The sequence below is a fragment of the Brassica oleracea genome, chromosome C7 (assembly GCF_000695525.1).
Source record: "Brassica oleracea var. oleracea cultivar TO1000 chromosome C7, BOL, whole genome shotgun sequence".
NCBI lineage: Eukaryota > Viridiplantae > Streptophyta > Magnoliopsida > Brassicales > Brassicaceae > Brassica > Brassica oleracea.
In genome coordinates, this window is record NC_027754.1 from 5,832,180 (window position 1) to 5,837,631 (window position 5,452).

The window sequence follows — 5,452 nt, forward strand, 5'->3', positions numbered from 1 at the left end:
AGTCCATCAAAATAATCGACCGCCACTTTTTCAACCCCATTCTCGTCTGTAATCCAGTTGCCCACGTCATCATGAAGTCCCACTATTTTATTATGAACCCGGCGTTGCTTCGTTAGTGCATGATAGAACTTAGTATTAAGATCTCCTGATGAATACCACATATTCCTACTTTTCTGATGCCAATATTCTTCCTCATCCTTATAAGCCTCCTGAAGTTTCCTAGAAACCTCAAGAATATCTTCTTGTGATCTATTATTATATGTTTGTACTTCTTCTAACACCTGTTGAAGATCTTTAATTTTGTCCTTCCCATAAGGTGGATTATCTTTCCGCCATGAAGATATCTCATGCCGGCAATTACTAATTTTTGTAACAAAATCCTCAGCTTGTCCTCCCTGGTTTCCTGTCCATCCTGACATAATTGAATCCATAAGACCCTCTTGACCAATCCACCGCTTATCGAACCTAAATTGTCCCCTTTTTCTTCTTTGTATTTTATCATCCAGAAAGGCCACTACGGGTCGATGGTCTGATCCCACCAACCTCAAATATTCCGTATAAGAACATGGGAACAGCGTATGCCACTCCTCATTTGCCAGAGCTCGATCCAGTCTACATCTTACCATCACCGCTCCTTTTCCTTTACCTCTCCGTCCTTGCCATGACATAGTATTTCCACGGGCAGGAAATTCTAATAATCCACTATTTCGTATCATATTGTTGAAAGATATGAAAGAGGTCGCACATCTCACAGCACCCCCATCTTTTTCATGATTCCCTGTAATCTCATTTAAGTCTCCTATAATAAACCAAGGTTCCGATCTCGACAAACCATACCTGGTCAATCTCTCCCAAACCTGATCTCTTAATTTTTGAACCGGTTCTCCATAGACAAAGGTGAGAAAAACTTGTTTTCCATTGGCCACCGCTTCAATATCTATCATTCTATTACTAGAATATAGAATTTTAACTTGATATTCATTATTATAAAAAAGCGCCAAACCCCCACTCCTCCCAGAAGGATCCACAGTGACCATACTATCATAACCAAAGTGAGATTGATATTTTTGTACAAAATCAAAATCCTGTTTCGTCTCTGATAAGAATAGAAAGTCCGGTCTATGTTGATGCCATATCTCCCGAAGATAACTTATGGTCCAATGACTCCCGATTCCTCTGCAATTCCAACTTAATATTTTCATATATTAAAGTGGGGAATTTGCTCCTTCGAGCATGAGAATTCAGGTTTAAAGAGACCCGAAAAATTCTTTGAATTAACCATCTGAAACACAATCTTACGCCATTTGAAACCATCATCCTGAAAAATCCAAAAACCACAAGCATAACGAACACAATGAAAAACTTCATCATATTTAATACTTGACCAGCCATCGTGGAAGGCGTTGCACGAAAGAAATATTATAACCACTGAACTAAAGGAAACCATAAGCCCGAGTACACCATTGAGAATACTCATGTCCCGTAAATCTTTATAAGAGCAACATTGAAGATTGCATGAAAATAATGACATACATTCTCGTTTTATGAGTTTTACATGCAACTGATTTAAATAAAATTTGCTTGCCAAGTCTGCAACTCTAATTCCCATATGATTCCACAATTTTCCAATCTTCCACATCAAAATGACGCCAAAACCAAAAAAAATTGAAAACCTTTTACTACTTAAAGTCATCTGATGATTCAATAGGTCAGACCCATCATTGTGTCCTAAATTTGGCTCTACTGAATTCCATTGTGTACCATAACTCTCCCTTGTTTGCCACCAATCACTATTCCAACCACAGTTATTAGGAACAGTTTCTGTATGACTCCAATACCCAACCAATATAAAAATAAACAAGCGAAATTCTTCACCAAATTGGTCATTTGCTATCGAGTCTATAGACAAAAGGCGTGAGCTCCCTGTCCATCCCAATCCAAACAACATGTCCAAATACCCTCCATTTCCTGGATTATTCCCATTGTCAAGATGAATCATTAGCATTGAACTCGTAGATCCTAAATCTGATGAATTAATACTCGCCAGATCCGCGTAAAGCTCCTCAACAGGCCTTGTTACCATTCTTGCATCAATCTGATCCAACCTGAGAACACTCCTTAGAACCTTTGCCATGTATGAATCTACTCTCTGTGACTGGTTTGATGAGACCAAACATGGAACTTGCTTCCATGTAAGTAACCCAGACGAACCAATCCAAAACCACATCCATTGAACAGTCCGAATTGTTAAAAACAGCTGCAGATCATGGCACAGTGACCAGAGATAAATAGAAACGTGATTGTGATGCAAAACCATGTCCATTCCAATTCTCAATAAGACGCCATAACACTTCTGGGCTTTTTGGCTACCGTAAATCACAAGATCCCTGAACCAATAGGATCCAAATTTCAATCCTAACTTTAAACCTATAGGCCCAGCAAGGTAAATATATATCTTAACTAAAGAGAGAACATCCATTCCTGCTTCATGCCAAAGGAATATTAACATAAACTTGCCGGTCTTAGCGTGCCCAATTAAATGATAAAAAATCAGTATCCAAGAAACACTCGAACAAAATAAGAACCAAAAACAGAGACCCATTAACCGTATTCTCCATATTTGTTGATCTATGCAATGTATCCTCAATGAACATCTCCCAAAATTTGCAGTAAAACTAAGTCCAGTTGAAACAAGAGTAATGTGAATGCTACATAAGAGGAGCGTTAAGAAGCTCCATATTAATAATTGACTCTGCACCAGCACCTGCCTTTGTACGTGGTTTGATGATACCAGACATACAAACAGTTTCTCCCCAGGAATTAAAACCAACTCCAACCAGTATCTAATCCTCCCCAAACCACTCCTTTGTACGTGGTGTCCTTTATACCCCATTTGAGAGATAGAGATTCGATTTAAACAAAGAATGAGAATCTGAATCACAGATCTTCTCACAAACCATCGGCAAATCGTTCCAACAACACCTTGATACCCAAATCTCCTTGGGAGATCCTTTGATACATCCCTTTTTAAAACTTCCTTATCCAAATGAACGCTCCCGAAACCATCTCCCTGATCAACCCCGAGCAGATCCCGACCCCCCGACTCCGTTTGATTCCACAAATCCCACCAATCCCACCAATCATGAGCCATCGAAACCCTAGGTAAAAATCGCCGCCATCGTGATAAGTCTCGAATCTCAGTATTTCAATTTTATATCTGTATTAACATCATTTAATTTTAGTTATATACGATATAAAATAGATAAAAGTGATTGTTAAAATTTATTTACCATAAAAATGATTGTAAATATAAGATTAACATTTTTAATTATATACATAATAATTACAATATATACTTTTTATTTTTGTAATATATAAAAATACACAAAATAAGTAATAGTGCATAAAGATAATTTGTATACACAATTATTAACATTTTTTAAGCCATTGATGCTTATATTCCACCACCACTATAGTCGTTTATTGGAATAAATTATGACAAATAAAATAACTGGCAACAAGAAAAAAATTAGTTAAATGATGGAAATCGTAAATTTCGTGCATATTTATTTGTAGCACTGTATTTTCATGTAATTTTTAAAGTAGTTTTTGGTTTTTGATTTTTCAAAAACTATTTTTAGCCAATCATAATTCTGGTCAAATATTTTCTATTTTTAGAGAAACTATCTTTTGATTCTTTAAACAATTTTTTCTTAAAAACCAAAAAAAATCCCATATTCTACAACTAACGTTGAAAACTAAAAAACCAATTCCTTTAAAAATAATAATAATTATAGTGATATAATGTAGTATATAAAAAAAATATATATATACTATAAAATCTGTATATCAATACTTCAATCTGAAAATAAGTTAATACTATGGCTTATTTTAATTTTCTTCAGTGATATCTTGCATATTTACATGTTTTTAGCATTCATATCTTGTACATTTTGATCATATAGATTAGGAATTAGGCATCTTTAAAGTCCATATCGCATGCATTGTCCTTATTAGCTGTTGGAGAGTGCTATGGAGTGATTGGAGATGTTTGGGAGCATTGTGATTTAAAAAGAAGTAGAAAATGATCATTGGGCGAGTAGAGGAGCTGGAGCGACCTACTGGAGCGAGGTGATGCACCCACTCTGGACGAGTGAAGTGTAGAGCGACCCACTAGAGCGAGGTATGACACCCACTTTGTACCAGAGCGACCTCTCGCAGCTAGGTAGCGTACCCGCTCAAAACTCAACTTCTTGTCGACGACTTTCGAGAATCAGATCGACCTAGACAGAGCGGGGTCAGTACCTCGCCCGCAATATGAAGAGATGAAGCAAAACATTTGGAGCGACGTCCCGGAGCGAGGTGGCGTACCCACGCTGAAGCAGAGCGACCTAGTGGGAGCGACCTCACGAACCCGCTCCGAGCGATTAGTTATTCAAATTTCTATTTTTCCTTGGACAATTTTAGACATTTTTAGAGTCACGAACCCGCTCCGAGCGATTAGTTATTCAAATTTCTATTTTTCCTTGGACGATTTTAGACATTTAGAAGGTATTTTAGACTTTTTAAAGGAAGCCATTAGGTTTTCCAAGGATCATATAAATACTCTTGTAATCCTAAAGTTAATTTAATCTTGTTTTCTATCTAATCAAAAGCCACTTTTGGGTGAAAGATCTAATCTTGATCATAATTTCTTATCTTTGCTTGATTATCTTGCTCTCTAATCATGTTTAACCTTGAATCATTCATGGTTTTGGGGTTATTCATGTCTATTAGTGAGTAGACTAATCTTGGATTCATGGGTTAGGGTAATTAAGGGTGATTAGAGAAGATATAGGGTGTTTAGTGTTAGATTTACTTGTTTTCATGCTTGTTGAGGGTTCTCAATGCTATTTTAGTCATGCTCATACTAAAATAGATCTCTAGGCATTTCCTGCCCACAAGGTGTATGATGAAGCCTGAACCAACTCTTCAATGCTTTTAGCTTGCTTTACCTAAGAGATTAGTTGCTAAAGGAGTTAAGATTACTATCAGACTTGTTCTCCATGTTTGCCTTAGTAACATTCAACCTAAGAGATTAGATGCTTGAGTTGCTTTACCAAAAGAACATTAATCTAGAGATAGAGTTTGTTTAGCTTAGTGTCTAGGCATAAGGAAAGTGTTTGATTGATAGCTTGCCACCTCTAGATTGGATCTGCATTACCCAAGATCAAATACCTATCCCCATGAGTCCTCTTGCTTCATACTGAGAAAGAACGATCATTACTTTATTGCATTAGCTTATTAATTCTTAGTTCATACTATCTTTTAAACCGGATTGCACTTAGCTTAAGCATGAACTTGCATTCCCTTTGCTTTAGAATCACCTAGGATTGGTTCGACAATCTTTTATACTACAACATTTGATTAGGAGCCTTGAAAACTCCTGACATCAAATTGGCGCCGTTGTCAC